This window comes from Phymastichus coffea, unplaced genomic scaffold (assembly GCF_024137745.1).
Source record: "Phymastichus coffea isolate CEN01 unplaced genomic scaffold, Cenicafe_Pcof_1.1 PCOF00043, whole genome shotgun sequence".
NCBI classification, from domain to species: Eukaryota; Metazoa; Arthropoda; class Insecta; order Hymenoptera; family Eulophidae; genus Phymastichus; species Phymastichus coffea.
In genome coordinates, this window is record NW_026706854.1 from 1,115,034 (window position 1) to 1,127,552 (window position 12,519).

A 12,519-nucleotide genomic window follows, 5' to 3' on the forward strand; every position below is an offset into this window, starting at 1 on the left:
TCAAACAATAAATGATAATAAACGCTTTTAATTAAGAATTTTTAATTAGAGCACTTCACTTTGACGACAATTCCATATTATTTCACGTTTTCCACGCTTCACCGACTTTCATTTGGGAAAATAATTAGCAGTGATTTAATTACCAACTGTAAACAATAACAAACTAAAAACAGAATATTTGAATGAAATAATACAATTCAGTTCAATATTAGTGACTCTCGACGCACATAACGTAATAAAAGGCAGTGAAAGGACAAATGAAAGACCGAGAGATGGAGGTAGAAAGTGAGAGGTTGGCAAGAGAGAGAGAGAGAGAGAGAGAGAGAGAGAGAGAGAGAGAGAGAGAGAGAGAGAGAGAGAGAGAGAGAGAGAGAGAGAGAGAGAGAGTAAGAGCCCTCCGAGACTGATATTCTCGTTTGTCTAAATTCAGTTAGGCCAGTCAGGAAATTGCTCATCTCGGAGACAGCCAATTTGCGTGATGTGCCAAAAGCGAATTAGGCACCCTCATTCGTGTGTTACCTTGCTCGCCTACTTCTCTCGACTATCATCAGTTTACCAGTGATGATCAAAACAATCATTTTGGCGATGCACAGAAAATACTGAATTGCGAGTTAATAAATAATCTAATAGCTTTGATTTTTTTTTTATGACGGCAATGTAGCATCAATGCACTGCTTATTGCTCATGCTCCTCCATTATCTCTAGTTATCGTGCGTACTAACGTTTTCCAAGTCGGATACAAGTGAGATTTACCTAGAATCTGATTGACAATAATGGGCGAGACAATTGCTGACTATGCACAATTGTGTTTCATTTGCCATTAGCGATCATCCTCTTTTTATTATTGGCAAGCAAATATCTCTTCTATCCGCGAAAAATCTTTTATCTTTGTATAAAGCCAATTTTATGCTACGCACCCGCGAAGCAATTAATAGATGGATCAACACTACCGAATCGCAAAATATGAAATTGCGAGAGGACACTTTTCGCAAACGAATGATAATTGAAATTGTGCGCGCGAGTTAATTAACGAATGCGGATGCTGAGAGGAACGGAGAGAAATATTAATCGCACTATAGCAAAAGGAAAAACCATTGAGGTTGTGCATGTTTATTTTTAATTATACCATGCAATTATCTCGTAATCCTGATCAAGTTCACTTTGTGTACTCTACTCAAATTTGACGTCGATCGACATGATTTGGACTTTCATTGGCCATTCGCTCACCCTAAACTGTAATTACAAAAATTTGTAAATTACTCACTGAAACTGGGTACAGCCACGATATACAAGTTTTTATCTAGTCATGACGATCACCTAGTCTTTGCCCGAAGCGTATAGATGGAAAGATCACGTCTACGTTGGTGAGCAACCAAGCTAATCGTTCGAGCACTTATCCGTTTCACATCAGTGCCCCTGCCAGTTTACAGCAACATGCAAATGCGCACTTACGAGCATTCGCTGCAGTTAATTTTACACAGACGTACGCTGTGCGTGTGTGCGTATGGTTATTGGCACAGCACACGTCTATTACATTTGAATCTGCAATTGCTCATGTAAAAGAAAAAAGAACATTTAAAAAAGTGCAAGCACATTAAGACTTAGCGATCTACTGGCAAACTCGAGTGAAGCCCAACAGAGCGGACAGTTTTGCGCGAGAAGCCCATCTGTAAGAGAGTTTCGTGTATTATGCAAGGATACTGGAAAAGCTTCTTTTTCGCTATGTACACATATGATCCTGTCAAAGGCTTATGAGGGGTCGCTGTTTGTTTTTTGTTGCTTTTGCTTTGACCTATTTCAAATATTAGCTGCGGCTTCGTTCGCTTTATTTCGCCAAAAGTTACTCATTTTCACTAGAGCTGAAGACTCAAAAACACAATACGCGCTTCCACGTATTTTACTCTAGTTATAATTAAATAAATATCTAACTAAACTTGTATTATCTGTTAATCTACGCTTTCAAAAAGTTTATTCATTAACGCAGCAGCTTTCGACTTTTTTTTGCTTGGAAGCTTATCGATAAATTTGATTAAAACAATATTCAAGTAAATGAATATCCCACTACGTGATAATTATTTGAATTAATAGGCCCAGCTAAAATTTTTTTCTTATTGTTAGACAACGAAATATGGAACAAAAAATAATGTTCTCTTAAAGATATGATTCAATTAAATATAAATGTATAACAAGCGAATAAAAAGGAAGGGTCAGAAGAACAGTAGCAGCAGCTATTATCTCTACTTCAATGTAGCTTCTCCATCCAATTTAAGAATAATAGAAAAAGAATCAGGTAGATGTCGCTTGCCACATAAAAAACGCCACGTTAATTGAATCTGAATGCTTCTTCGGAGGGAGAGAACGAGAGCGGAGTCGAGATTGTAAACTCGAAGGATTGAGATAAACGGTGGAGCGACTAATGAAAGAGCTAGGTGACGGCGATTTCTTAGCTTAAAGTGATCGAATTGTAGAGAAAGGGCGACATCGATGTTAATTTATATATACACTCGATCGGTACGTCGTGAATTGCAATGAGAACTGAAAAATTTCCGAATCTCCAAGTGTTATTGAATCTTGTCTTGAGTAATGAGAAACTTCTGAGCTTAGTTAATACATATTTAAACTCTTCAGCAAACAAAGTCGTAACAGTATAATATATAATATAATTGTTCTCTCTATACCTATATTACTCCGATCACACTCACAAAATCTCATTACGCGTAATTTTCCCTGCATCCACGTAACATGTGCTTGTTTGGGCATACTATTTCGACAAATACGATGTTTGAGCTTTTCTGTACGCTGCTTTCAAAGAAACAGATTTCATTAGCATCGTTTGTGCCGAAATGAATTGAATTATTTAATCACTCTCACCCATTGTTACCGCCGCGTTCTTTCATTATGCCACAGTATTGTCGGTAACTTGATGTATTTGATGGATTTGAAATGCAGCAATACAAGAGAAATACGTATCAAATGACGTTGTTTGATACTGGCACCTCGAACACTGGCACTTCGAAAGGCATTATTGGCGGATTATACGTGGACGCGCAATGCTACTGTCGTTCGTTCTATTAACCGCTGCATTTCAAATAAAGAACATTTACCGAATCCTATTTATTTACACGTCAAGATCAAAGCAGATTCTGATTGATGGAAGAGCTCGTGTTTAATATTACATGTCAATTCATGAAAGTGGTAGCTTGAAACTTAAAAATGCAAACTCACGCTACTAAAGGCATTATTTACCTCACCTTTCCATTTCAGGATCGCGCTCCAACCGAATTTATTATTCACGAGATTAACATCGTGTGGCAGGTGATTTTCCGCACAGTATAAGTTGTCAATTTATCTAACTTAATCGTCAAATATAAACTAATTTCTCTTCAGTTTGATATCAATTTCACTTTGAAATTGATGTCGGAATTAGTACATTATGCATCAAAGGAGTTCAGTGAGCAAAGTACGCATTGTGTGAAGTTGCCACGCGATCGTAGCGAAAAGCAGAGATACGGAGTTACGTTTAGAGTTGAACCCATGTACTCATAATGAAGGTGGTTTCAATTTTTGTGACGATTCTCCAAAATAAATGAGCAGCACATTTTCTTCAAATGATCCTTTTTTCATGCTTCCACTTCATAAAACCATTATAGGCTTTAATATATTTATCTTTAGATTTCTGAGGTAATATAATGTTTATAAGTAACTGAGTATCTGCATTAAAATTGCAAACAAGCAATTGATAATTAAATCTTTCATCATCCGAGGAGTACTCTACATTTGATATTTTGAATTAAATCAGTAGTTATAATCATTTACAAATAATAAAAATTGCAGAAACTCAATATGCTATTTTCTGTTTTTAAAGATTAACTTGTGTAGCGACGTGTGGCGACTTTAATCTATGAATAAGTAATGTAGACGAGTTCGCGCTTGAAAATTAAGTCGATGAAAGTATTGTATAGGGCGTCCATATCTTACTTTACCGCTCGCTAAGAGGGAACAGAGTCAATATTTTACGCGTGGTGTGGGGAAAAAATAATTTCGAATAAACTTTACACTCCTTCAGTTATACGGAAGGTAATTTTCAATATAAATATTTATTCTCTTAATTTCACTCTAATAGTCGGTATTTAAGTATACGTAAAATTTCTACATCATAGTATTGCTAAATATTATGCGTATGTTGTTAGAATATCCACACTCGGAATAACTTTGGTGGTTGGCTTCCCGCATGCCATAGATGAAACATACGATTTCCTTCGCTATTCGGTCAAACGAAGCGAGCGAGTGAGGAATGTCTTCGCTTACCATTTGAAACGAGGATCAGCCTTTTGTTTTGTGACTCTTTGGTGTTGTTTGATTTCTGGTGCATGAAACAGCAACGGATTGTGACCCAAACAACATCAATTTCCATTAGTATCTCATTCTTTAGTAAGATTAAAGTTTTTTCTCATTTTCTTCCTTTTTCCGTAAATTGCTTGATACAACGACTGGAGCATGAGCAGAATCATTAAGATTCAGGTAAGGTTTATTTTGTTAATGGCAAAATGTGACATTTGCACATAATTGAGTCAACGTTTTCATAGTATATTGAAATTTATTTATACTGAAATCTTGAATAATTTTTGAAAACAGTGTCTAAATTAACTATCTAAGTAACTTTTATGTAACAATTAAATGGATCTTTCCCTGCTTATATACGTTTCTCGTTCTTTTTCTTGTTAAATATGGCCTTTCAGACGTGCTTACTACAATGGCAGTTCATGTGACTTAATATAATAAATATATAAATATTCTATATACATATTTTTTTTCAACAATTTTAAAATAATTTTTTGAATTTACTTGGAAATATCCATGAAATCCCAATAAATGTAGATTTTGATGCATGATAAATCATCCCGAAGACAGGTATAAGTTTTTACCCTTTGCAAGCGCAAATAGCTCTTCGATATTTCTGAAAATTGCTCTGAATAGTAAATAACACGATCGTTACACTTGTATATACGTCAACGGAATTATTTTTTGCGTTGCTAATTAATACATACGACGTATTACATCGTACGCGTGTTTCCATAACGACTCGAAAATTTACGAGTGCGCGCATTCGTAACGAGTGACTTAAACCCGGTGAGTTTACGCGTTAAACTTTTATTCGCTTTTAAATCGACGTGGATTATGAATTTGCTACTCGACGTGAGAGACAAACTCACAGGATACGGCTTATGCCGCAATGCACTCTGATGCTTTTCCATTTTTTTTAAAGCTACTCTGATGAATATTTTTCATGCCGTTTCCCTCGCGCTTTTATCTTCTGTTTTTATTTCAGCGAAGCTTCACCGCTATTAAAATTCATGCTCTAGATCTTTGGATTAAGAATACTCGTGGTAGCGGAATATTTAGCGTTTTTTTTGTCAGAAATTTCGACATGTAAAATGTGAATAGCGTCTTTACTCTATAGGTATTTCAAATAGCAGCGTAATTTCACAGTTTTTATTCAATTACGAAACTTGATTTAAAAATTCATTTTCTTAATAAAACTCGTCAATCATAAATGTAATACATACATTCTGGTGAAGCAGTTATTTCGTCGCTTGTTCACTTTGGATCTACGGGACAATCATGGTAGCTTGCGCGTGCATTAGTGCGCCCTTTCGCTGCTTAGCACCAACATTTCCGGCTGGAGATTACAGCTCGCCGCAGCTCTTTGGCCGTCGATATCACATACGGAGAGAGCGAGCGAGAGAGAATGCCGAGCTTTCGATTTACTACGGTTGCCAATGGAATTACTCGGCCGAACGTTGCTCATCAAAGCGTGAGATCGCTCCCCTTTTACGCGTCGAAAATTTACAAAAAAAGCAAAGCCTCGCGTGTAAACAGAGTTGTTCCAGTCACGAATTCTCGGCGTTATTGTGCTTCCTCGCTTTCTCTCTCTCTCTCTCTGTCTCTCTCTCTAGTATCCTCTGGTAACCTCTTTTTTCGGGCCTCTGAACATTCCACACGAATTGATCGATGCACGTCAACCATAGAGATTGTTCCTTTTCATTTGTTTTTTTTCAAGCTATTTTTTACGGTTGGTTATATAGTTTATCTTTATTCGTTCGAAATAGAGATTTTTATTAGTACAAGTGCACGTGTAAAGGAGTTTGGCAGCTTGATTGATCCAGCTTTAACACGGGCTTTTAAATAAATTGAAATAGCTCGTTGCGGTAATTGATTGCTTGATTAAATGATTAAGTAATTAACTGACCGACAGAAAATAGCTGTTTGATAAACATTCTATTGGGCGGAAACTGCACGTGCCTGCAATTTCGGTTAAAAGGAAATTTCATTGTATTTGCTAATGTCAATATTTTCGGTTGGTAAACTCTCGCTAAAAGATTTGCGCGTTACTAACGGCATATAAATACTCTTGTAAAAAGGGATTGATCTGAATAAAGTCTACTTATTGTATTTGCTCAGCAAAAACTGCAGGTCGAATAATTTATTTACATGATTTTATTTGCTGGTTGCACCATGCACGATGTATCTATTTGCTTATCAATAAACTCAATTCTCTCTCAAGTTAATCCGAGCACTCAACCTCGATGGTGTGAAACAACAAAGCCTCCAACTTTAGTTTAATGAGCGTCGATGGAGTAAAGTTGATGTTTGAGTTTCACGCCATTTTGGCATGATAAGCTGGGAAAGAAAAAATATCACAGGCGGGTTTGCTGAAAAGTTTACTTTGAACGCTTGGCTATAGAGGTCGTTAATGTAATGGCCGAAGCTTGCAGTGTCCTTCGCACATCGTGTGAGACAGACCCGTGGGACGCTACCAGGATTCATAACTTAATGGGAAGTTTATGTCAGCTGAGCTTGCAGACTTGTATGCTCGAGTCAATGCCGATGTAGAGCTTAACTTGAACTCGTATAGATATTCTCATTTGGTACATTTTCAATCCTATGAATAGCTCAATTATGAGGCAGTCCAAACTTTTCGAAAGTCTTATCAATTGTGATCTGCTCATTGAATAAGAAATTCGAAGTGGATTAAGAAATAACTATTTTTAACAAAATTATATTTATCGATAAATAAATTATCAGAGAAATAATTCCGTCATACTGGAAACCAACTTTTCTGATTTGATATTTTTATTTTATAGCTGTGTATATTTTTAAAACGACCATTCGCATGTTTTCCTCTTCACAAAAACCGAAGTATAAAAGGAATTTAGTTGAAAGCTCACGTGCGATGAGATACGTACACGCCAATAAGAAAACGCATCCTAATATAGCAAACGCGTACCGTTAGGGAGTTGCGTCTCACAGTGAAGCGTGAGCATGAGAAAAGGGGCAGACACGCGTGCAGCCCAGAAAGGGGACAAATAAAAAAAGCCTGCACAAAAGAGGCTTGCTCATGTCGAGAGAGTCTCGAGTGTGAGAAAGAAAGAAAAGAAGCCCGGTTGTATGAAAGCCTAGCCAAGTCTAAGTGTCGAGCGCGCGTCGTTTACGGTAGGTTGAGTTAGCTACACGGAATTATGCGAAATTAAGATCACATGAAAAACATTTATATTCGTAGTAGTTGCGCGAGTATTCTTTCTCCGTATGTTCCTCTCTCTCTCTCTCTTTCTCTCTCACTCTCTCACATGCAATTACTGTAACGAGCTTGCACATGCAGCCGAGTAATAATGATGTGCACGAGATTTTCTCCTCACGTCGAGATTTCGACTGCAAACGATCCACTCGACAGAAAGTTCTTTAGCGATATGAACGTTATAACGAGTACGGCGAAGAGATGCTAAACATTAGTTTATAGGTGATTATTGCCTGATATGTATAGCAAACAAGATGGCATAAAAAGAAAATTATTCGTATAAAAATAAAATTCTCATTAAAGAATTTCTAGTGAGTAGGTTGACAAAGGTATCAGTTGCGAGATATTTAGTTTTTGCATAAAAACTGTTAATTTTACACATAAATCTACGCATCAATGGCGGTCGTTGAATTAAATCGCTCGTCCGTCAATCAAAATGGCGGGAAGTCAGGAGTGTCAGCAACACGTTCATAGCAGGAGATGACAAGCCGCCGACGTGAATTTTCAGAATGTTAGGTCGTGATAGTTATGCTCCAAGGTATATAGGAAATGTCCACGTTACCGCAAGTATTTCAGTCAGGGCGATAAAGAGCGAGGAAGATAACTGAGTTTTACGTTTCGTAAATATAGCGATTAACGCGCTTCGTTAGGGGACTTTTATTTCCGAATCAAGGCATCTTGAGCGAGTCATAAAAACTTGGTAGATGGAAGAGAGAAGGAGATGGGGCGGTTCGAGCAATTTTACAAACTTTCATTTTTCGCCCCCCCTCCGTGTACGTTCGTACGAAGCCAAACGGCCGTTTGCGAGGGTTGAATGCGAGTGTCAGCCGCAATGCCGCATAAATATGACTTATGGACGGCGCGACTTCCAGAAACGGCAAGTCGTTGTCACCTCGCACACAGTGATTTCTTGGGCTTTTGCTGCAGCTCCAGTCACCTCGAGAATTCTAGCGGATAAGCTCTCGACTGTAGTTTGTCGTGGTTTTATGTGCTTTGAATGATTACGATTGATTTGGTGCTTATTTATAGCTTTATTTTTTCTACAGTCGTGATCGATTTTATATTTATAGTCGATAAAAATAAATTTATGATCGTATTGTTGTTCAACTTGACGTAGCTGCAGTTTATGAAATAACAAGTGATACGATACGATGCTTCGGGTAAGTATAACCACTAAGAAGTTGGTTGGAAACACAAAAGAAAAGAAATTAAGAAGTCCTCTTCACGTTAATACCCCAATAAGCAAATACCCCGGGGGCCATCGAATGGAAAATAAGGAGGACAAATCCTTTGATCGAGCCTTGCTTCTTCAAGATGAGAGGCCGCAAAGAGGAAAAAGAGAGTCTAAGAGTCGTTGATCGGTAGATCGGACTTTTTAAGGGGTGCCAGTTTGAGAGTATAAGAGAGGGAGACCCAGTTAAGCCGATAGCCGTTAAAAACTTCTCGCGGGTTAAGAGAGACAGGATTATTAGCGATACAAGCTCAAGCACTTTTACCTCTCTATTCCGGTCCCCGCAAAAGACGTTATACCTCGAGAGAAATTCTCTCACTCCCTGGAATCAGACTGGAGGGATGTCAATGTGAGTAGATCGTTTGAAAACTGCCTTAAAGTGCGTAGATATTACTCCAACTACTACTTAGCTCTCGCGTTCACTTGCACCTTTTAGTTTCAGGCGCAATTACTTTTTATTCATATCGGCCAATCAATTTTTATTTTATAACGCTTCTCGCTGTTCAGCTTGTAATGCGAAATTTATACCAAGCCCAGATTTATCTTACGAGAAATAGAGATGTCTGATAAAAATTGATGTTCATTTTATATAACTTAGAAAACGGCGAGATAGATTATTCTAAAGTAGCGGTGTCAGTCAAATAATTCGAAAGCCTTCAAATGATCTCATTATTTTTATTTTATAAAGCTTTCCGTTGTTGAGCGTGCAACAGTGAGTTTCCGTACTCACATCATTTTCATTCATCCTTATCAACCTGTAAGTTAAGGAGTCGAAACTCAATATTAGTGAAGCGGAATCTCAGCCTGCATCGACTCGTGTTCGTGTCGCGCATACACATGAATTTGCGTTTCACATATGTTGTACAAATTAAATTCATCTCCATATATACGTAGCATTCATACACATAATTTATTCCAATTCTGTTTGTCAAAAAATCGTATAAATAATCTTGAGTATTCGAGACACTTAGAATTTTATGAAAAGTTCACAAAATAAATTCACAGTTGTTATACGTTAAGTCTATAAGTCGAATTTGTCGCTTTATGTTTCAGATTTCCAATCTGAAAGCGAAAAGGGAAATAAGAGATGTCTTTGTTGCAGCTAGTATTTAATTAATACTCATGTTTTTTTGTCATTACGTGTACATATATTATATGTATCTTTTCTCGTATGATTACATTAAAATTGTTAAACGTAACTCTGTGGTACAATTTATTTTACCTCAATTCCACCCTATCAAATATTCGATAGACGTGTTGCTTAAGTACCAATAAATATATATGTAGAACGGAAAATTACGAAAAAGAAGCACCTGTTACAAGCGATAGTTGTTGTTTGCGTATAATTATTGATATTTTTATTCTACCGAATTAAAATTAGCAAAATGAACATTCTCTAGTCAGAATTACTATTTGTCTCTACTTCGACACAAGATCTATTCAAAAATGATTTAACGCATTCTTTCTAAAGGTTTATGGATCTCCCATTATGTATATCTCAAGAGGCTAGAGCATTTTTTTAACTTAAATAGTTGAAAGATCAGAATCGTACGTAACCACAAGATCTGCAGAAATCAGTTAGAAGCGAAAGCTCTGACATTATCCAGCAGCGTTTCTTGATATTTGGAAACAACTATTCTAGCCCCTTCTTGTTTGTTCTTGGTGAGCAGGGTCTTGACGAAGCCCAGAAACAGTGTGACGCATAATCCAATGTACACTCAGATGTCACCCGACCCATCCATGGCCTCTAAAAGCACAAACACGAGAAAAATTCCATATTCGTTATTAGCCACGTTCAGTAGATCTCTACTTGAAGGTACGTATATTTCGCGGTCGTTTTATAGCTTAGTGCAAGGTAGTCTAACACGAAGAACCAAGTACTGTCACGAGATTTACTTGTTTAGCTTTTTCAATAGTCAATGAACTCAGCTGTAAGAGCAGCTCTCGCTTACCCTAAAAACATTATTGCTAAATAAAACATCCACCTAAACTTGTTTATTTTTTTAAGAGTGATTTCAAATACTACTGATCCTAATATCCCAGTTATAACAATGAACAGTCTGATCCTTTCTGCGTTCTTCCTCTCAATTATCTGCAAACAGATCAGCTTTCGAATTAGTAGATTCTCGTTCTCGGAATCGGCTACGAACATCCCTATAACAAATGTGATTAATGCAAGTTAATTTACAACCAAGCAAAGTTCTTTTTTTTTTAAGAAACAGTTTAAACGAGCAATCGGCCATTCAGCTGAAGAATACGAACAACTGTGGCCGCTCGAAGATCTATGAGCGCCATAATAACAAGTTAAAGCTTAAAGCCTCTAGCTATTCTACTCGCGAGAGACAAGAGAGAAAGAGAGACAGATAGGCGGAACAATGGTGCACTAATTGAACATACCTCAAAGTGTACGAGGAAGAGTTGGTTGAGAAGGGTAGCCACGGCGTTGAGCACGCCGACGCCGAGGCCATACGAGTTGCACAGGATGACAAAGCTGTGGTTGCTCATCAGCTGCGACATTGGCCCTGCGCAACCTACCTCTTCTTCCAATTCGTGCTCGGCTTTCTGTAGTGCTCGAGTCTCGCTTGGTTTCGTCGTATATTTTATAAAAGGGACGCATTGTCTATACCCGTCATATATCCCGGCGTGACGTCGTTTTCAATCTACCTCCACCGAAAGCATGAATATAACACTCGAATTAGATTAATTCCAGTTTCATACTTTTGACTGATTGACAAGTTCAGTTTCAACGCGCGGCTATATATATATTCTATTACTGGAGTATCCGTCCTCGATCGATCCGATAGCCTATTATATTTTCCGATCGGACTACGCAAGAAATGAATTATTGGATTTTTACCATACTATTTCTTCCGCGCGATTTCGCTAAAATATCGTGGCGCAGAAAATCAACGTGTTGGTAAATCTCATGATCGGCTGCTTCCTTTCTCAAGTCAACTTGATGGCTCGATGAACACGCGAGTAAACCATCCGACAGACAGAAGAAAAGAGAAAAAGAGCGGAAAGAGTATATATGTCTTCACTCACGAAGTACGAGTAACAAGAGTGACACTCGATGCAACGGCGATCAACAGTGAGAGGAAGGAAAGATCGTGGGCAATGTCCTCGTTGCTCTGGTGATTCTTCACAAGCATTGATGGCAGGAGAAACGAAACTGAAATGCCGAGCTGAGTGCCGAAGATGCCGATTGAAGTGGCTGTCGATAGTTCAGCTGAACCGAACCACTTGGCTGCTATACTATCAGGCAATAGTAGCATAAAGACCTACAGTATCTCCATTACTCTTATCTATATCCATTGTCCTTGTATAGGCTTCTTTTGCCGGCGGTACTATAATTGACCATTATCCTTGTGGCTCGCGCGGCCTTCGGAATATCAATTTTATAATAATTCATGGCCGAATACAATTTCATTCATCTCGACAACTTCGGACCATGTAACGTGATTCGGTAATGTAGTATGGAAATAATAGTATATTTGTATTTGCCGAAGCAATGCCCTAGCATAATAGAAACAACGCGGGAGCAATAATAAGATGGACAAATAAAAAGTGCAATGGCAATCTCATCGTATTTATTAATATTTTTTGAGTATTAGAATCGGAGATCTTTTGAAAATCTTTCGATAACCTTTTTACTGAAAGGATAAAAAGGAAGCTTTGTCGAATTAAGTAGCATTATTGACAATACCATTCG

At 37.7% G+C, this 12,519-nt stretch overlaps 1 pseudogene; it reads right to left on the reverse strand.

Annotated features, from left to right (window-relative positions):
• Positions 1–10,381: 10,381 nt before the first annotated feature.
• LOC131664296 (heme transporter FLVCR2-like) lies at positions 10,382–12,082 on the reverse strand (annotated as a pseudogene).
• Positions 12,083–12,519: the final 437 nt, after the last annotated feature.